This window comes from Leuciscus leuciscus (assembly GCF_965113295.1).
Source record: "Leuciscus leuciscus genome assembly, chromosome: 4".
NCBI lineage: Eukaryota > Metazoa > Chordata > Actinopteri > Cypriniformes > Leuciscidae > Leuciscus > Leuciscus leuciscus.
The window spans coordinates 28,038,442-28,060,855 of NC_138728.1; the positions used below are offsets into that span (position 1 = coordinate 28,038,442).

Sequence of the window (22,414 nt, forward strand, 5' to 3'; positions counted from 1 at the left end):
TAGGCATAGGCCTACTGCATTCTGAATGGAAGGCAGTGCTATAAATAACTTTATGTATAAAGCATTCAATATGCATTATGCTTCTTGCATATTTTTATGCTAAAAGTAAAATTGAATTGAATTAAATAATGTAGGCCAGTTCATAATTAGACTCCAAATATCTGTTTTGTGCTTCTCAATTTTAGGTTAACAATTTTGACACTTAACCATATCACATAGGCCCAATTTGCAAGCATTCACTATTATGGCTTAAGATGTGTTTCTCAAACTTTTTTTCAAACCAAGGACCACTTAGCCAATTAAAATAAATAAATAAATCTTGACATATTTGGCTTAATGATCATCCCTATGCATGTAAAAATAAAGGCCATTTTAGTCTTCTGAAACCATGGCTAACTTCACCTGCTAATAATGTGCATGATTAGAAAACAAGTCATGAGAATTGAATTGAAATGATCAACAGTGTCACAGTCCATGTCAGTCTTCTAATTTTTGTTGATGACTTTTGCTCACAGACCTCTTTGGTAATCTGGCATACCACCAGTGGTCCCCAGACCACAGTTTGAGAATCACTACTTTAGACAAACCATCTAATCTGAGTGAACATGAATGAAAACGTTATCATTCTTGAGGTGGACTTTGTTTTGATTTTATTTTTTTATAATTTCAGGAGGGCACCAAGGAACTTAATTTAAGGAACATGCTTTCTGTGTCAATGGATGGTGTGTTGTCTTTATGTGATGTTAAGTTGGATATGTGCTGGCTCCTTTAAGAGCAGTGACTTGATGACATCATCAATGTTAGACCAGCTTCAGTCTGCTGCATGGAAGATAGCTATCCTTTAGTCTGCTTTCATCCTGAGCAATCTGCTACATTTCTTGTCTTTCGGGAGTTATCGTTGGTATGTACATTTATGTTAAGAAATGATTCAACTATGTTTGATTGTATTTTATGTTTAGAGTAAAATTTCATTCTGATCCTTATACATATGTGTACTGTGCATTTACCATGCGTTAATTATCAGGCACACACATCTATGCTATTATCTATGCTGCTATGTTTACTTATTGTTAATCACTCATTTTGATATAATTGGAAGTGAGCCAGTATACAGTTTGAGATGTCAGTTTATTTCACATCCATGTATGAAGTCCTATACACTGTTATTTCATATGTGCCATTGTATACTAGCAATTTGTGTTAAATTCCTTATACTGTATACTTAAATTCATACGTTTATTGTATCATATTTTCCTTTCAGTTTTACCCTACTTCCAGTCAGCCATTAAACGAAGTGAACTGGGTATCTGCTTCAGTGTGGTGATTGGCAGAGGAGTTATCTGTCTGTCAACATATGCAAGGTGCATTGGGGTGGCAGAACAGATGGACCCGCAGTAAATTGGACATTCATGGATCTCCTACAACTGGAACATGGAGAACAGTTTGGGGGGATTCAACTCCATAAGCATGACTGTTTTCATGCTATTCTGTTTGTATACTGTTAGCCTATACATGTAGATCTTCTTTGGATTGCCAGGTTGGCATTAATCCCATTGTTGACCATATTGGAAGTTTGACGTCTTCACAGCACTGAAAGTAGTAGCTGAACAAAGCACTTATAAATAAATTTCTGATCCTGATCTTTCCTACAGTTGTCTAACTGGATCTTCATTCATTAGGTCAGGGGTCTCCAACCTTTTTTCATTTGAGAGCTACTTTTTAAAAATGAAAGTGGCCGAGAGCTACTCATGTAATACAATACTTAAATCTCTTAAATAATGTCTCATAACTCTCATATTAACAACTATCAAAACTGTTTTAGTAGGCCTAAATATGTGTCACCCTTAAATGTCGGAGAAAAGAACAGAATCAGAGATTATTTCTTTTTATAGAAAATTGTACTTTGCATATTATACTGTTAAAACACAATTATAGTTGATTTTAGTTGATCATAACTAGAGATGAAATGGCATGAACATTTCATTTCATGGTTATAGTGACCAAAATGATCACGGTTATCACAGAATCCTGTTTAAAAAGTACTAATACTACACAATGAAATCAAATTCACCAAGTTTTAAGTCGAAAACCAGCAAATAACAAAATTTGCATCAATATGCACTTTGTTTACATAAAGCGGAGAAATCACTGCATGCATGCATGACAATGCGAGCAACATGGTACTTGCCAACACGAAATTTTTAGAGTGGGACTCTCAGCCGTGTTTTGCGCACATGCTTCAAACTCGCTACAAATGACGGTTTCAAGCTTCTACACATAAACCATGTTGTTGCATCTGCCAGTCGTCTTGTTTCTCATTTCCATCACAGCTCAACTGCAACACAAGCGAGATGGGTCTGTCTGCGGACTGCAAGAGAGGGGAGTAACAGGAAGTGGGCGTAAATTGAAGTGGGCGTAACTTGAAGTTGTCCAAATCACATAGAACCACACGATATGTCAAACTCAAAATGAGATGTTGTCGGCAAGATGCCAGCTCGTATAGAGACATTTAGTAATGTCGTAAGTTTAACATTTAAACCACATTATTAGATTACCCTTTGACTTTATGAATACACATAAATGACAGCTTGGCAATATATTAAAGGTTTTAATTAAATATTATTTCAAAAAAAAAAATTCAGCACATGTAGTCAGAGGTACAGAAAAATAATAATAATTCAGCAAATAAAGAAATTGTTTTATTTATTTTAATCATGTTTGTTAAAAGTATGTTGAATGATGTTAGTTCATTTGTGCAACCATGTATTTGCTATAATGATGAAAATATTTGAAAACCAGTTAAAATCAAGTAGCCTAATGATGCAATCCTTAGTTTAAATCTTAACTTTTGAGTGTATGCAGAATTAAATGGATGTAAAATGATCATGTCGATGTCACATGTAATATTTTATTTAATGTGACAGAAAAAAAAAGACAGTAACACCAGTGACACACAATGAATTACCAATGACATACATAAGACCAAAGATCATTATTCTTCAATAATAATAATAATATAATCATAAAGTTTTATTTTAATTTTTTTTAGCACAATTCACACCCAGCGGTAGTTCAGGAAAAAAATATCCGAATGCTCCACGTGAAACTTCGGTCTTTACCATCGTGTCAATTCTCAATTGATTTTGATTAATATGCGGGAGGGAGCGAGAGAGAGCCAGACAGTTTGAAGACGCGCGCGCGCGGCTCTCTCTCTCTCTGCTCGTTCCTATCGCAAGCACAGCAGTCATCTACATTCTACATCATTTACCGATCAAATAAGGCAAGACAAAAAATTGCTTGTGAGAGAGACGCGTGAGTGACAGAGAGACGGAGGGAGAGTGTAAGGCCCGCTATATTGGCCCAATCTGCCGGTTCGCCAATACACGGGGAAGGTTGTCACGTGTTCTGTCCTCACTCATGCAAAGTATTGGTTGGTTAAATTTGCAATACATTAATCATGTACTCACTCGTTAATTCATCTGACTCCATAAATGAAAGGTTTTAATAATATCTGTGCCTCACTAAAAGTGAGCGAATGTTTGACTATTCCTTTTAACCATTAAATAAACAATGTCAAACCCAGTTGGAATAATCACATTGTAGCAATTTAATATTTCAGATATCAGAGATCAATTCCACAATCAATTCAAATATCTAGAACATGGTTATACATTGGTTACACCAAAGAATCTTACCCAGCTTGTACCTGAGATAGAGAGAGAGAGAGAGAGAGAGAGAGAGAGAGAGAGAGAGAGGGAGAGAGAGAGAGAGAGAAACCACCTATCCAATTCCACGTCCAGCCAAGAAGAAGAGACAGAGAGAGCCAGGACACCTTCCTTTATCCTCTGTCCAGGTGACAAGGGGGATGGGGTGAGACCACCCTCAAATGGCTTCTATCCCACAGAAGGGGGGTTGCCTTATCTGGCATTATCTCTAAACCAGTTCCCTATGAACTTCTATAAACCTTATTTCCTTTTATTTTATCTATCTGGATATGAGATATCTGTACCACTCACTTTGAGACATTTCAAATGACACCAAAAGCATAACAGTCAATGATAAACATTCGCATTAAACCATGCTCTTGTGTGGGTTCTTTGTTGTTAGTTCATGTGCTTCTGAGAGTTCCAATGTTAATTAGCCAGCCGGGCCCTTTTGTCCCATAAATCAGGCCTCAACCAGTATTTTCAGTCTTACAAGAGCAAGGAAAGGAAATGCAGCTGAATGAATACGCTACGTGTTTTAAATAGCGAGCGTACTTTTTATTTATTTTTTATAACGAAACGCAATATGTTGCGGCCGGTGTTGATTCTGTGGCGCACCGCACTATGTGTGGGAAACAGTTTGTTCTGTTTATGTTAAACTCGTGCAAGAGCGATTCAAAAGCATTCAGAAGTGTCTGTTTGCTCTTATCGCTCTCGCGGTACTTTGATATCATACACCGACCGGTCTGTGCAGCGCAGCTTTAAGTCGAAAAAAACAGTGAGCAACTTGAAGTGGACGTAACTTGAAATGACGTAACTTGAAGGGGCGTAACTTGAAGTGGGCGTAACTTGAAATGACGTAATTGTAAGGGGCGTAACTTGAAGTCTTGCAGGATGCAGACAGATTCTATTGACACAAGCACTGAATCAAAAGCAGCAACTGCAGAACTTGCCTGAGCACAAATTAGTGCAGTACTGCCGAACTAGGTGGAATTCTATTCATGATATGTCCGAGTGCTTACCAGAGCAAAGATGGGCAATATCGGCTGTCTTATCAGACAGAGCTTTCACTAAACTATCAGATGCACGAACCCTCAAACTGACTGATGATAGCTGGGGAGTTATGGAGGAACTCTTAACAGTGCTTCACTCACTTAAATGTGCCATCACTGCCTTGTGTGGAGAATCTGGAGTATTCATCTCCATACCCAGTGACAGCAACTCTTCTGTCAAAACACCTCAAAGAAATCCCAGGAGAGTCTCCCAAAATCTCTCAGTTCAAGCAAACAGTGTCTACTTTACTGAAGCGATGACTTGCACCTACAGACAGGGGCGGCTTGGCAATCGGGAATACCGGGAACAATACCGAACGGCCGGTCCATTTCAGGCCGAACCGGCCGGTGGTCAAGAGTTTTTTTATTATTTTTATTATGATACTCAGCTGCAGCGGAACGCTGTGTCTGTGTGTGTGTTTCAGACTGGGCCAAACCAATACTTTCAATCTTGAGGGGGGATATGAGCGGCCCTTCCCAACTTGGACTGATCCTCGTTTTTCTTGACATCCGATTGGCTCAAAGACGTCGATCAAAGGAGTTTACTTTCGGTCAGGTTCAGGTTTGGGTGAATGCAACAGAGACGGATGGTAAAAATGGTGGAAAGAAGAGAAAGAAATGGGTGGGGACGAAAAAATAAGAATTAAAAAGAAAAAAATGTTGGCACAAGAGGCATTGTAGTTTTTGAGTATCTGAGTGGATATGTGTGAGTATTTATAATTATTTTATCACTCCGACTGACTGTACACATGACATGCTGGTAGTTAGCAGTATACTGTGCCTTATGTGTTCGAGATTAGGTTTTGCTGACCTGGTTGTGTTCAGTGCAGTGGTGACTTGCTTATACCACCTGAGGAGGCAGGTGTCATCCTAAAGTTTCTTGAAGGTCTTCAGCGTAATCTGATTCTCTTTATACCATAAAAATACTATTACAACCCCAAATCAGAAAAAGTTGGGACAGTATGGAAAACACAAATTAAAAAAAAAGTAGCGATTTCTAAATGTACTTTGACTTGTATTTCATTGCAGACAATACAACAGCACATAATTTAATGTGTTCCTCATGATTTTTATTGGGGGTTTTTTTCCATAAAAACAAAATTCCTATTTTGGTTCTTGCAACACATTTCAAAAAAAGTTGGAACAGTAAAGCATTTGCCACTTTGTAATGTTGCCATTCCTTTTCACAACACTTAAAAGACGTTTAGGGACTGAAGACACCAAGTGATGAAGTGTTTCAGGTGTAATTTTGTCCCATTCTTGCTGCAAACAAGTCTTAAGGTGGGCAACAGTACGGGGTCTTCGTTGTCGCATTTTGTGCTTCAATCAAATAGTGCTTCGTCTATCGGTCTGATGAGACATTGTGAATGTTTTGGTAGTGCTAAATTTATTTCAAAGTATAATCTTAAAAGTTTAAATGATATAAAAAAAAAAGACGTTTTAAATTCAATTCAATGAATTATTAAAAGTCTTAATAAACACAAATATTCTACAACGATGGTCTGTGGAAAAACTTGACTTGAACTTAAAGTATATTTTTTATTTATCATGGGTATGTAAAATAATTCGAAATTTGAAGTGTCACAATTCATCTCACACATGTGAAATGTTCAATAATTCCTTTAGTTGTATCTGTGAGAAAATGACCACATAGGCCTATCTTCAGAGAGAGAGAGAGAGCGCAACAATGAAAACATTTAGAAACTGTGACAGACCAGATGAGCCTCTGTGCATCATGTCACAGCATATGTAATGTTAGTCTGCTAACGCCTTTCCAGAGCCAAAGTTTTGTTCGTACTAAATTTATTTCAAAGCATAATCGTAAAAGTTTAAATATGATCTTTTAAAATGAAAGATTGTTTAAATGAAAACTTTTACGCATCTTCTATTTATCTTTTAGAAGATTACTGTAATGATTTTGTTTAACGGTGACCTAAGGTATAATTGTTATTAAACAATGTCTGTTCAAAAACTTTCGATTGCTGAAAAACTGTACTTAGTCGTCTTAAATCTCATTTCGCATCAATCGCATTTTTTTTTTGTCCATGCGGGGTTTACATTTTTATGGTGGGGGCTTAAAATCATAATGATTTTTGTACTGTAACTGCATATTCTATCCCGTACACCTAAACACGACCATCACAGAAAACTACATTTGTACATTTAAAAAAAAATTTATAAATAAATAAATAATTTAATATAATTTCTAAGCCGTTCTGCGCGCGCTCACACACGCGCTTCTGAAATTTTTTTTTGTAAATTATTATACATAAAATATACAACCAATGAATAATAACATATGTTTACTAAAATGTATTTAAAAAATGTAAACATAGTTTTAGCTAAATTAATATATTTATAAAAACACCTTACATTTGCAGAGATGTGAAGTAGTTCTTTATGTAATGTTAAAAAACAATCCAAAAAGCAAATAGTTTAAGTTGTCATAAACAAAACAATCCCAGACCCTCACAGTGATAAACCACAGTGTGAAATGAAGCATCAGATCCTCACAGAGACGAGAGGAGTTACAGACCAGATGAGCCTCTGGGACACAATGTCACAGTAAAGCTAGTCTGCGCTCCAGAGCATACTACATCCAGAGTTTTATACTAAATTCATTTAAAAGCATAACCTTAAAAGTTTTAATTAGATATTTTAAAATTAAAAGACTGTTAAATCAAATCTTTAAAGTTTTATTAAAATCGTATCTTCTATTTATCTTCTTCTAAATTTAACCTAAGGTATTATTTTTACTAAACAGCGTCTGTTCAAAAACTTAAAAAAAAAAAAAAAAAAAGCAAAAACTATGCTTAGATGCCTTAGATCTTATTTATACAAAAATATTGTATTTTTGCCAAATACAATATTTTTGTCCATACAACATGAAACATGTTGTCAAAGTTTGTAAGAATGTTGTTGTTGTTTTGTTTTTAAGAAATCCGAGGACTCCACATTGCTTTTATTTATACTAAGTTGTATCATTTGGAAAATCACCACACATTTTCAGAGACGCGATGTGCCTCTGTGGTCCATGACACGGCAGTTTGTCTTGAGCGAATATTTAATTTTACTCGTCTTAATTCAAAGCATGATCTTACTTTTTCTACGGTAGCTATGATCTATTACACGTATAAGATGTATAAGATAATTTTTACTTTTCTTGTATCTCCCGAACTATCCTTAATCAGTGTGGAAACACACAGGGTGAAACCCTTTTCTGAGAATATACTATTGGTTATCTACTCAAAATATATGTAGAAGTTTAAAATGTTAGCATTTGTTGATGCGACAGGCTGTCTGTCTGGTGGCCGCATGAATAGACTTTGGGGAGAGCTGATGATACCATAGATATCATATATAAACGCTAGATGTCTCGTGCGCGCTGCTGGCCAATGGAGGTCGACGTCCGCACGTGGCGGCCATCTTGCCACAGACAGCTCGCTCACTCGTTTAATGGTGCATGTACTTTTAAATAACTTGCTAAATTTTCTACCGATTTTCAAACGGTTTGGTTTGTTATAAACGTCAGAGATGTAGTTATGACACTGCATACATACACTGCATACATATGAATAATTATAACATACATGTTGAAGCATTCGGAATTATAGCCACGTTAATAACGTTTGTAAGAAACCAAACCGTTTGTAAATCCGTCAAGATTTCAGCGAGATAAGAGGATTTGTGTACGTGCTGATCACTCACCTTACATTAAGCCTGCCTGTGACAAGATGGCCGAACGGTGATGCCGGAAGTGACTGCGCCATAAGACATCTAGCGTTTATATTTGATATCTATGGATGATACTATAGCAGGAAGCATGACCTTTGACCTCCTCGATTTTGGAGGCTTTTTTTGTTAAAGACCCTACAAGTTAGTCCTTAAAGGTACGCTTTGTAGGAATTTCTCCCATCTAGCGGTGAAATTGTATTTTGCATTTAAATGAATAGTGCTCTCTAGCGCCTCGCTTTTTCAAATGTGTGTTGCAACTACGGTAGCCGTTATGTGCCAAGAAGCTATGACAACATGTCTTCCAATAGCACTTGTCATGATTGATGAGGCGGAAGCAAGAATGCAAGTAAACTCTTTTATTAGAAAATGATAGCTCAAGAGTCTCTGGAAGACTGGTGACGCAGCAATCCGGTCGATGAAGTGACGTGATGAAGTAGGTGAATGGTGAGGTATCCAGACAACGAACATAAGCCAGATGAACACGGAACAGGAACTGGAGCACGAAACTGAAACGCTGACTGGAACAGGACCAAACACACACGTAGGACATCAAACAACGATCTGACAAAGAGAGAAGAGTGCAATGAGTATATGAAGGTGAGGGAATAGGCTGCAGCTGATGATGAGATTGAGATCAGCTGGATCGCTGATCAATCCGAAATGAGCGGAACGCCCACTCGCACACACATAACAACAACTACACGAGACAAGAAGAAAACAGTGAATTCATGAACCGTGACAGTCGCCTCCTGGTGTTCCCAGACTCCCTTACCTGTCGATTGTAATCATCAATAAGGGAGTGATCCAGGATGTCTCTAGCAGGTACCCAACTTCTCTCCTCCGGACCGTAACCTTCCCAGTCCACCAAGTACTGGAATCCGCGTCCCCTCCGCCTTGAGTCCAGAATACGATTAACCGAATATGTAGGTTCCCCTTCTACGAGTCGCGGCGGGGGGGGGGGGGGGGACCGGGACTGGCGGAATACAAGAACGAAACACGGGTTTTATTTTGGATACATGGAAAAAGGGATGAATTCTCCTGTACACTGGAGGGAGTTTGAGGCGGACTGCCACCGGGCTAATGATCTTGGTGACAGTGAACGCGCCGATAAATTTGGGAGCAAGTTTATTAGAGACGGAGCGGAGAGGAATGTTCCTGGTAGAAAGCCACACTTTTTGACCAACGACGTATATGGGAGGCCTAGACCGGTGGCGATCGGCTTTGGCCTTGGTGCGTGCTCCTACCTGGAGTAGAGTCTCACGGGCTCTAGTCCAGGTGCGATGACACCTCTGGATGAAGGCGTGAGCGTAGGGAACCGCGACTTCGGACTCCAGACTAGGAAAAATTGGTGGCTGGTAACCTACACTACACTCAAACAGAGATAGGCCCGTAGATGATACTGGTAACGTATTGTGGGCGTACTCCACCATTGACAGTTGTTGGCTCCATGAGGAAGGATTCTTGGAGACCAAACATCGCAACGTTCTCTCCAGATCTTGGTTGGCTTTCTCAGTTTGACCATTGCTCTGGGGATGGAACCTTGAGGACAGACTGACAGTCGCTCCCAATAGTTTACAAAACTCTTGCCAAAATTTGGACACAAATTGGGGTCCTCTGTCAGAAACTACGTCTGTCGGGAGGCCATGTAAGCGAAAGACGTGATCAACGACGGTCAACGCTGTCTCCTTGGCTGAGGGTAATTTGGGCAAGGGAAAGAAATGGGTCGCCTTCGAGAACCGGTCCACCACGGTCAAAACTACCGTGTTACCTTGAGAGGGCGGAAGGGCGGAAGGGCGGTGATCAAATCTAGCGCAATATGGGACCAGGGTCTCGAAGGGACAGGCAGCGGTTGAAGTAACCCATCTGGGGGTCGATTGGAGGTCTTACCAATGGTACAAGCTGAGCAAGCCAAAACAAAACTGTGAACATCGCGAACCATAAGTGGCCACCAAAGTCATTGCTTGACCAAAAACTTAGTACGACTAACTCCTGGATGACAAGCCACGTTGGAACAATGAATGACGTCAGACCGTAATCCCTCCGGTACAAATAAACGGTTCGGTGGGCAACCGGGCGGAGGCGTTACTCCTTCTAAGGCCGTCTTGACCTTCAATTCGACCTCCCATACGAGTGTGGAGACAAATAGGGTCTCGAGCAAAATGCACTCGGGAGTAGACGGGCGTTCGGAACGGTCAAAAATGCGCGATAAAGAATCAGGTTTGATGTTCTTGGAACCCGGGCGGTACGAGAGAGTAAAATCAAAACGTCAGAAAAAAAGTGCCACCGAGCCTGCCTGGAGTTCAATCTTTTGGCAGTTTTAATGTATTCCAGATTCTTGTGGTCGGTCCAGACGATAAAAAGTACCCCCAAACCCTTCTAACCAGTGATGCCATTCTTCCAACGCTAACTTGACTGCCAACAACTCTCTGTTACCAATGTCATAATTGCGTTCGTCAGGGGACAAACGATGAGACAAAAACGCGCACGGATGCATCCTGTTGTCTGTGGGAGAACGCTGGGATATCACTGCACCTACCCCCACCTCTGACGCGTCGACCTCCCTCCGGTACAAATCAACGGTTCGGTGGGCAACCGGGGGGAGGCGTTACTCCTTCTAAGGCCGTCTTGACCTTCAATTCGACCTCCCACACGAGTGTGGAGACAAATAGGGTCTCGGCCAAAATGCACTCGGGAGTAGACGGGCATTCGGAACGGTCAAAAATGCGCGATAAAGAATCGGGTTTGATATTCTTGGAACCCGGGCGGTACGAGAGAGTAAAATCAAAACGTCCGAAAAAAAGTGCCCACCGAGCATGCCTGGAGTTCAATCTTTTGGCAGTTTTAATGTATTCCAGATTCTTGTGGTCGGTCCAGACGATAAAAGGTACCCCCAACCCTTCTAACCAGTGACGCCATTCTTCCAACGCTAACTTGACTGCCAACAACTCTCTGTTACCAATGTCATAATTGCGTTCGGCAGGGGACAAACGATGAGACAAAAACGCGCACGGACGCATCCTGTCGTCTGTGGGAGAACGCTGGGATATCACTGCACCTACCCCCACCTCTGACGCGTCGACCTCCACCACGAACTGACGTGATGTATCAGGGACAATGAGGATGGGGGCTGAAACAAAGCGGCCTTTCAGTTTGGCAAACGCAGCCTCAGCTGCGTCTGACCACCTGAACGTAGTTCTGGGGGAGGTCAAGGCAGTCAGGGGCGAGGCTAGTAGGCTGAAGTTGCGAATAAACCGCCGGTAGAAATTGGCTAACCCCAGAAACCTCTGTAGGGCCTTACAGGAATCTGGACTTGGCCATTCCACCACAGCCTTAACCTTCTCAGGATCCATACGTATTCCCTCAGACGACACAATGTATCCTAGGAAAGAAACGGACTGTGCGTAAAAAGCGCATTTCTCCGCCTTGACAAAAAGCCCATTCTCTAGCAACCTCTGAAGCACTCGCCGGACGTGCTGCACGTGTTCCTGGATAGAAGATGAAAATATCAATATGTCATCCAGGTAGGGGATTCAAGGCAAATGAATGGTCCATGAAATTACCCTCCGCCCCGGAATCCACCAGTGCTTGACAGTCGTAATTGTGGGCTGACCATCTTAGTCTTACTGGGAGGAGCGTAGATGTTGATGAGGTCTTCTCAGTGGAGATCCCACCCGACAGTAGCCTCATACTTACTGTCGGGCTTGGCCTTTTACTGGACAGTTGTAAGCGTAGTGTCCCACCGCTCCGCAGTACAGGCAGAGCCCTTGGGACCTCCGCCTCTCCTTCTCCTCCCGGGAAAGCCGAGCTCGCCCGACCTGCATAGGCTCATGATCGTAAACGGGGCTGACCGCGTCCCCGCCGCTGGACCACTGACTGTCGGCTCCTCCCACAACCCGGCTGGGTAGCATCGGTCGTTCGACCCTGGTCAGTTGCGCATCCACTCGAAGAGCCAATTCTACAAGTCCATTAAGAGAAGTAGGAAGGTCCAGGGCAAAGATCTCTCTCTGGACGCGGTCAGCCAGCCCATGGAGGAACATGTCCCACTGCGCCTCCTCGTTCCATTGACACTCTGCCGCCAAAGTCCTGAATTCAATCGAGTAATCAGACACTGACCTCTCTCCTTGTTTGAGTTCCGCGAGCATCCGGGCCGCCTCTCTCCCGGCGACGGCTCGGTCAAAAACTCTCTTCATCTCGGCGGAGAGTGTCTGGAACGAGGCGCAGCATGGGTCTTGGTTCTCCCACACCGCCTTCCCCCATAGTGCTGCTTTCCCAGTCAGAAGGGTAAGCACAAACGCAACCTTGGCTCGTTCGTTGCAAAAGGTCCTGGGCTGGAGAGAGAAATGCATTAAGCATCGAGTCAAAAATGAGCTACAAAAGCTTGGCTCACCGGCGTATGAATCTGGAACTGGTAGGCGGGGCTCTGACTGGGAAACGCTCTCCGGTGGTGTGGGGGGAACGGCCGGTGTGGGTGGCGCAGTGGGAGCTCGCAGATGTTGTATTTGCTGGGTGAGCTCGGACACCTGCGTCACCAGCGCTTGAACAGCTCGTGCCGTGTCGTTCAGATTCTTCTCCTGATTGTCCATGCGCAGAATGCTGGAGTTAATGAACTCTTCCAACGGATTACTCGCTGCTTCCATTGCTTGGTCAGATCGTTCTGTCATGATCGATGAGGCGGAAGCAAGAATGCAAGTAAACTCTTTTATTAGAAAATGATAGCTCAAGAGTCTCTGGAAGACTGGTGACGCAGGGACAAGATAGTCAGCAATCCGGTCGATGAAGTGACGTGATGAAGTAGGTGAATGGTGAGGTATCCAGACAACGAACATAAGCCAGATGAACACGGAACAGGAACTGGAGCACAAAACTGAAACGCTGACTGGAACAGGACCAAACACACACGTAGGACATCAAACAACGATCTGACAAAGAGAGAAGAGTGCAATGAGTATATGAAGGTGAGGGAATAGGCTGCAGCTGATGATGAGATTGAGATCAGCTGGATCGCTGATCAATCCGAAATGAGCAGAACGCCCACTCGCACACACCCACATAACAACAACTACACGAGACAAGAAGAAAACAGTGAATTCAAGAACCATGACAGCACTTCATCGAGTTTAACTATACATGTTCTACTCCCAGGTGAAAAAGACGTAGTATTAAATGTATTAAAAATATACTTGAAATACAAGTAGTATGTTTATAATACATTTGTATTACCAACATGCTTATTTGAAGTGCATTAAAAATACATTGAATTGCATTTTAATATATTTCTAAAAACTATACTTGAAGTACATTGGTAATAAATATATGCTTAATTATACTTTAAATAAATATGCTAAACACAAGCATAATTTTAATACATATCTAACAAATGCACTAGAAGTACATTGGTAATAAATATATGCTTAATTATACTTTTAAGAAATATGCTAAACACAAGCATAATTGTAATATATTTCTAACAAATGTACTACAAGTACATTGGTAATAAATAAATGCTTAATTATACTTTTAAGAAATATGCTAAACACAAGCATACTTTTAATATATTTCTAACAAATGCACTAAAGGTACATTGGTAATAAATATATGCTTAATTATACTTTTAAGAAATATGCCAAACACAAGCATACTTTTAATATATTTCTAAAAAGTGCACAATAAGTACATTGGTAATAAATATATGCTTAGTTACATTTTTAAGAAATATGCTAAACACAATCATACCATTTGTGTGAAGTTTTAGTGTATTTAAAGAAAACATACTTATGTTGCTCTTACTTAAAGTACATTTGTGTAACTTGTGTAAGAACATAGCAAAATGATTAAGCTTTTAGTGTGTTTAAAGTACTTTAAACACTTAGGCCTAGTGCAATATATTTGTAAAATGTATGATTTTATGATTTTAATATTTTAGATTTTTCTATAATGTACCAACTTCTAATGTATTATAAACATTTGTCAACTATTATTAAGCATTGTAATAAGCACTTAAAATTAATGTTGTTCACTTTTACTTGTTTGTAGGCTATACTTGTAAAGGGCTAGGCTGTTGTCCATTACATGATATGTTTTTACTACTGAAATTCCCACAAGGATATCAACATCATATTATTTTAAATGCATCATAGATACATTTTCCAAAGACGTTTAAATGTTGTCCAAAAATATGTTGTACTTGTTTAAATTTGAAAAATACGAATAACACACGTGACTAATCCTGATTGGTTCCTTTTCAAACTTTTTCAAACGTGAACAGTTTTGGTGAATCGTTCATCAGAGGGATATAAGTTAAATCTCTCAGGTTTCATTAACTTACGATATTTCAGTTTTTCTTTCGAAGATTAACGGAATTCTTAAATGTTTTGCAACTACTTAAGGTTGAGTGATCATGACAGCATTTAGATTATTTTTTTATTTTTTTATCTAACGTTAATAGAAAACGTAACATTAACTGTTAGTGTTGTTTTTATTTTTTCCCCATCTTCAAGTTTGCATGACGTGTGACATTTGGAACCTCATTATGTTTCTAGGTAAGATTTGTATTACATTTACGTTTACTTTGCCAGTCGTAATTTTTGACTCGGTGTAACAGCACTTCTTTTTCAGTTCAGCTACATTCAATTTGACCAATCAGAGCCAAGCTTTTCAAGTCGAAGTCGAATCAGACTCGAAGAGATAAAGATACTGCTATCAGAAGTTACTGGTAAGTTTTAGTTGCTGTTTTCATAAATAAATAGCTCACTGTACTGGCTTCGTTCCCAGCAAGCTAAACACATCCACTCAATAAACAGTCTTGACACTGGAGTCGTCGTTCAAATTTACTGAATAAATGTGTAAAACTGTAAAACAATATGAAAACAAAAGAATACATAAATAGACTGTCACATCACATGATAAATGTCAAGTCATGTACCACAGGAGAAACCAACAGAAAATACTTACACAAAGTAATGCAGAACTAACAAAACAATTACTTTTATATACATACAAAAGGTCATAATCAAGAATAATCAAACTCCACTTACAAGCAGTGCCTCGTTTAAGAGCTGTTGTTGCTATGGATCGATGGAGAATTCAACATGCGTAACCATGTGCTGTGTTATTCTTTTCTTCTTCTTCTTCTTCTTCTTTTTGTTCCATGGCCGTTGACTCCTTAGGAGTATTACCGCCACCTACTGTTTACTTAGTACATATGGTTGATGGATCTGATTTGCGAAAAAAAAAAAAAAAAAAAAAAAAAAAAAAAACATCCCTTAGGATCAGAGCCCACTTTCAGCTGGCGCTGCGTGTTCAGCTCCTCCAGCTTACACATTAAGCTCTTCACCTCCAAGATGATCAGATCTATACTTTCTCCTCTTATAGTCTAAATCCGGTGATCTAGTCCTGTAACCTCTAAAAAAGTTATTACTTCCTTAATCCTCTGACTATTACTCAAAACCTTTCCCAATATATCCATAATGCCCACTGGTCTGTTCTTTATATTAATAAAAAGGTCTCTACGCTGTTCTTCATATTTACTACATTTTAAAAACACATGTTCTACTGTTTCAACAACACCACATTCATCAAACATACCATTCCCATGCTTTCCCATTAATGCCAGAGTTGAATTTAACCCTGTATGACCCATCCTTAGTCTAGAAATCATTACCTCTTCCTTTCTATGCCTTCCATAATACAATTCTTTTCCCGCTACAGATTTTACAATACTATAGTACCACCTACCTGTACTGCTACTTTCCCATCTTTGTTGCCACTTTCCTATTATTTCTCTATTAATTATTGATCTAACTTCATTTCTTCCTAAAAGTATCTTTACTTCTATCAAGTCTTTTTTTAACGCTTCTTTTGCTAATTTATCCGCTATTTCGTTTCCTACAATCCCAATATGTGCCGGCACCCAACAAAAGTATACAATTATACCCTCAGTATTCAGCCTATATAATAATGTATAAATTTCTAGTAGCAGGTCATCCTATTATTATAGCAGTTAGTTCTGCTGAATATACGGATAATTTGTCACTCAATCTTAAACTTATTTTTGTCTCAAATTTTGGAATATACACTCCTACTCCTACTTTTTGTTCTCCTGGATCTTTAGAACCATCTGTATAGATCTGTATACAAGAGAAAAAACGTTCTCTAATAAAAACATTAATTTCATATCTATTAGAATATTTTCCTTCTGCCTTCTCTCGATCCTCCAGCAGTCTCATCTCAACATTAGGTTCGGGAATATTCCAAACCGCTACCCCTTTTAATGGCATATTAGGACAAATATCTATATTTTCCATACCGCATTCCTTAACCCATTGTTTATGCTTCCACCCAAAACTATTTCCGTTATCCTTTTTATATTCCCAACAATCATTTAAAATTTCTCGTGTACGATGACTCTTTGTACAACCCTGTAAATTAACCCAGTACATCATTGTAAGCTTTTTCCTTCTTAAGTCTAGTGGCATCTCCCCCATTTCAACCCTGATGGCATCTAAAGGTGTTGATCTTATTGCTCCACAGCAAATTCTAAGTGCCCTAGCTTGTACACTGTCCAACCTCTGTAGCTCTGACTTTGCTGCATCACCATACACCGCACACCCATAATCTAAACTAGACCGTATTAAGGCTTGATACACATTTAATAGTGCACTTTTCCTTGCTCCCCATTCATATTTGGCTATAGCTCGCATGCAATTTATGATTCCTTTACATTTGTTCTCAACTTTCCTAATATGTTTATTCCATGTTAATTTGTCATCAAATATTAACCCAAGGTATTTAAATTCTGTCACTCTCTCTAATATCTGATCATATAATTTCAACTTCACTTGTTCCACTTTCCTTTTCCTTGTAAAAATCAAATATTGGGTCTTTAATACTGAAAACTTTAGTCCCCACTCCACTGACCACCTTTCAACTTCGTTTATTGATTCTTGTATTCCTTTTACTACATACCTTAAGTTCCTACCTCTTTTCCAAACTGCACCATCATCTGCATATAGTGCTTTCCCTATACTTGGTTTCACTCTTTCAAAAATATCGTTAATCATTATATTAAACAATATGGGACTGATTACACTCCCTTGTGGAGTCCCATTCAGAATATCTTGCAATGTTGACATTTCTTCCCCTATTCTTACCTGAAATGTCCGTTTAAACAAGAAATCCAATATCCAGTTATACATTCTCCCCCCCACTCCGATTGTGTCTAACTTAATTAATAGTCCCTCCCTCCATAAAGTGTCGTATGCCTTTTCAATATCAAAGAAAACAGTAACAAGATATTCTTTCATTAATAAAGCTTTTTTAACCTCATTTTCAAATAATATCAAGGCATCCATTGTAGATCTTTTCCTCCTGAATCCACTTTGAGCTGATGTTAAAATCTCATTTTTCTCAAGAAAATAATTTAATCTTCTAACTATCATTTTTTCCATCACTTTACATAATGTAGATGTAAGAGCAATTGGCCTATAGCTACTTGATTTTGTTGCATCTTTACCTGGTTTTGTTACTGGTATCACTATTGCATTTTTCCACTCTTTTGGTAATGTTCCTTCACTCCATATCTGATTATATACATCCATTATTACTTTAAGAGCTACATCCGGTAAATTCTTTAACATACTATAACTTATACTATCTCTCCCTGGTGTTGTATCCTTTGATGTGCTAATCGCGATTTTAAGCTCAAAAATATTAAAATCATCATTCATATTACTATAGTCATCTTGTTTTTTCATACACACATTCTCATACATTTTATTTAACTCTTGCCTTCTCTTTAAAAACTCATCACTCAAATTGTTTATACTGTGGACTTTAGCAAATGTTTTGGCCAATATTTCTGCTTTTTCTTTATCTGTTCTGGCCACCTTTCCATCTTCCTCAATTACAGGGACTTGTTTGTGTATATTAATACCATTCATTTTCCTTATCATTCTCCACACTACATGCATTCCAGTCTCTCTCCCAATTGTGTTGCAAAACTCCTGCCACGCTTTCCTCTTTGCACTTTTAATTACTCTTCTTGCAGCTGCCCTTTTTATCTGATAATCAATTATTGTATCTTGAGTTATTATCCTTTTTAAAACCCGGAATGCCTTATTCCTTTCTTTAATCGCTATTGTGCATTCTTCAGACCACCATGGAACATTTTTCTTTCTTTTTCCATTACCTCTTATTAATGGTATAGATAGATTCGCTGCTAGAATGATTTCATGTACTACTCTTTTATATCTCTCATCAATATTCCCTTCTAACTTTATGTTTTTGAAATTTTCTTCACACAACATACAAAACTCTTCCCATCTTGCCTGTTTAAATCCCCACCTTGCACACTGACTGTAGCTTTGTTTTTGTATCGCACTCCGAATGTGTTATTCTTTTGAGCCTAACCCCGGAAACTGAATAAACCCAATTCAAAGTGCAAAATACAACAAAACCAGCAGGGGGAGCAAAGACGCTAAATAGACTAAGCCAGAACACTCACTGTTTAGTTTTTTGCAACATTTTTTTTCCCAAATTTTTTTTCTAGTTTCCTAGTCTAATTTGTGTTCATTCATGTAAAAATCTATTTATTTAATTGTTTTTTGGGACAGCTGCAAGTCACTTGTCCTGGCTTACAATATTTTGCACTACTTCTAATTTCCTTTAATCTTTTTTAACAGAGGTGAAGAGTGTATGTGTTTCATCACTTTTTTTTTTTTTTTTTTTTTGCTCTCAAAGTCAAAGGGGGCAGACTAAAACATTAATGCTAAAAATAAAGATTAGCATTTGTTGTACATTATAATTATTATTCTTGTTGGCTGGGTATACTTTTTCAGTTAAACAGTTAAATTGCCCTTTTTTGCTGTGATACAGTGACATACCATGTAGACTTCACAGTTGTTCAAGAGATATTTTATTAACTCCTTTTCTGAATTGCATTAACATTTTATATTGAATGTCTACTGTTAAAATATATGAACTAAGCATTACATGTGTAACAATATTAGCTCAAAGGGGAAATATTAATAATAATCCATAATTACCAATTATGATTAATTATTAATATTTGGGTCAGTTAATTAGATTAACTTTGAGGTAAGCCAAATTAATATTACAATCAATTAATCAGTTCCAACGAACTCTTCGATTGTGCATTTATTCTACGAAAAGTGTATCTTTCAGGGTCACTGAAAAATTATTATTTCTTATCGTGTACAGCAATTAGAGCATGTAACAGGATCAAAATCGTAAAAGGGACTTTGTATGCAAACAGAGGATCAGAAACCAAATGCATAATTCTGCACAAGTTTTATTAACTAAATCACAAACATAACTAAACTAAACAAACAAACAAACAAACAAACAAACATACATACATTCATCCATACATGCATAGGTAAAGGGGTGAGTGATGTGGAACCGGAAGCAGGAAATAGAAATATGGAAAAGATCTATTTAACATTGAAAAGAACCATCAGCTGATCATTTTCAGAGCACCTCATTAAATTGATAGACTGTACTTGCATGGTCAATCGTGGACAATTCTTGAAGTGGTTGAACAATTAGTCCGTTGGTGTGTCTGTGAGGGTCAAAAGTCATGGTGCAAGTTGCAATCGTTTCTTCTCCGTTGGATGAAGAAGATAGGATGAACTTGTATTGTTGCTGTTCTCATGGCTGGAGTGCAGGCTGGGTTGGGACCACAGCTCTCAGATGGAAGTTTTTTAAAGATTTGTTCGTGCATATGCCAAATAATTGTGTCTGATTTGTCTCAGTCGCTACACATGCCATGTTAAATAATTCCATTTTTACCAGGTGAAAAAGACTTACTATTAAATGTATTAAATATGTACTTAAGTATGTTTTTAGTACAAAACAAATGTACTTTAATGCATTTATAATACATTTAACAGTACATCTTTTTCACCTTGTATGTACAACCAACACTATCTCACGACCAATTCGTACGAATTCGTACGAATGATAAAAAGATGGCTAAATCGTACGAATTCGTACGACCTCACTCGTACGAATTTGTACGATTTGTCTAAACCCACGTGATGGGTAGGTTTAGGGGCGGGGTCAGGGATAGGTCATTCGTATGAATTCATACGAATTGGGCAATTCGTAAAATATGTACGATTTTGCAAAAATCTTACGAATTCGTACGATTGAGGTCGTATGAATTCGTACGAATTAGCCACCTCGTAGAATTTGTACGTTTTCCCGTGAGATCGGGTTGGTACAACATAGGGAAATGTCAAAACATCATACTGTGTTGTAATAAAAAAACGTCTAGGTTACGACCTCTGTTCCCTGAGAACAGGGAATGAGACACTGCATCGATGAAGCTATGGGGAACACCCTCCATGTGAACCGGTGTTTGAAAAGCTGTACAATCACGGCAATAGAATTTGACTGGCGACAGCCTATGACACTACATTTACATTTACATTTATTCATTTAGCTGACGCTTATATCCGAAGCGACTTACAATTGCTATATATGTCAGAGGTCGCACGCCTCTGGAGCAACTAGGGGTTAAGTGTCTTGCTCAAGGACACATTGGTGTCTCACAGTGGATTCGAACCCGGGTCTCTCACACCAAAGGCATGTGTCTTATCCATTGCGCCACTACCACCCCTAACCCCGACACTACAAGTGCGACTCAGAAGTATTAAAGAGGCGCAGGGGCGTCGGACTGGGGGTAAAACCAGTACTGATTACCAGGGCCCCAAGGGGAGAGAGGGCCCTTGAAAAGTCTGGAATATATTTTATTTGGAACATGGGGGCCCATCAGGACTGCCTATACATAGGGCCCGGGATCTTGTGCTACGCCCCTGAAGAGGCGCCTAGAGAACATCGTTCCCCAATAGCATCATCGAAGCAGTGCAAGGGAACAGTTACTTTTTTAACAGAGGTTAATTTTGCTTTAATTTAATATAAAAATAAACTAATCTTTTTCCCCTTTCACAGACACTGTGATCAAACAATTTCCAACACGTCTGAGGTGCGAGCAATGATTCGAAGGAAATGCAACAATGAGGCAAACTCAAAGACCAATCACTCCAATTCACTTGAAGGATGAAGATGGTTTGAGTTGTAACAGTACTGTAACTGTTTGCAGCTATTAATGACTGCACTTTATTGACTGTAGTTAGGTTTATTTATATTTATGTTAATGTATTTTTTTTTTTTACAGTTTACATATGCTGCTGTACTGATGTACACTGGGTGAAGTACATTAAAGTTTACTAGCTTTCAAAGTGTGTGTGTGTGTGTTTTATACAAATATTTTTTACTGTGTTTTATTGAATGATAATTTTTCCACTGTATTTGTAATACATTAAAATATATTATTTTCATAATTTTAGCATAAATGAGGCAGAAAATGCTACTGATAACACAGTAATAGTGTACTTGACTACTTTTAAAATGCACCATTAACATATTTAATTATGTTTTTTTTTGTATTATAAATATGATTTGTATATATTATATATTCTTATATTTTAAATAATTTATAAGTGTATTTAAAATGCATTAAAGATGGTTTCAGTTTTACTAAAAGTGGTAACAAAATAAAAAAAATTAAAAAATACACTTTAGTTCATCTTCAGTGTGTCTCAAAATAGCACAGTTGTACGGTGGCCGAGAGAGCTCAACGCGCTGCAACTGAAGAAAACACATGCAAATAGAAAAACACCTGCAAATTAAGAAAACATCTTCATCAGTTTCACAACACATGTGTGCTCCAAATACTCACAACACAACCAAATACAGAAACTCGCTGCAAAAGTTCACAACACAACCAAATACAGAAACGCGCTGCAAAAGTTCACAACACAATCAAATACAGAAATGCGCTGCAAAAGTTCACAACACAACCAAATACAGAAACGCGCTGCAAAAGTTCACAACACAATC

General features: G+C 38.6%; 2 long non-coding RNA genes across 2 annotated transcripts; both read left to right on the forward strand.

Moving 5' to 3' along the window:
• The first annotated feature begins 312 nt into the window (after positions 1-312).
• On the forward strand, positions 313-1,649 carry LOC309497704. The gene is made up of 2 exons (XR_014205663.1): positions 313-901; positions 1,262-1,649. It is a non-coding gene; the product is annotated as an uncharacterized lncRNA (long non-coding RNA).
• Positions 1,650-14,906: 13,257 nt separating this feature from the next.
• Positions 14,907-21,938, forward strand: LOC309497726. The gene is made up of 3 exons (XR_014205686.1): positions 14,907-15,030; positions 15,107-15,203; positions 21,464-21,938. It is a non-coding gene; the product is annotated as an uncharacterized lncRNA (long non-coding RNA).
• The last annotated feature ends 476 nt before the right edge of the window (positions 21,939-22,414 follow it).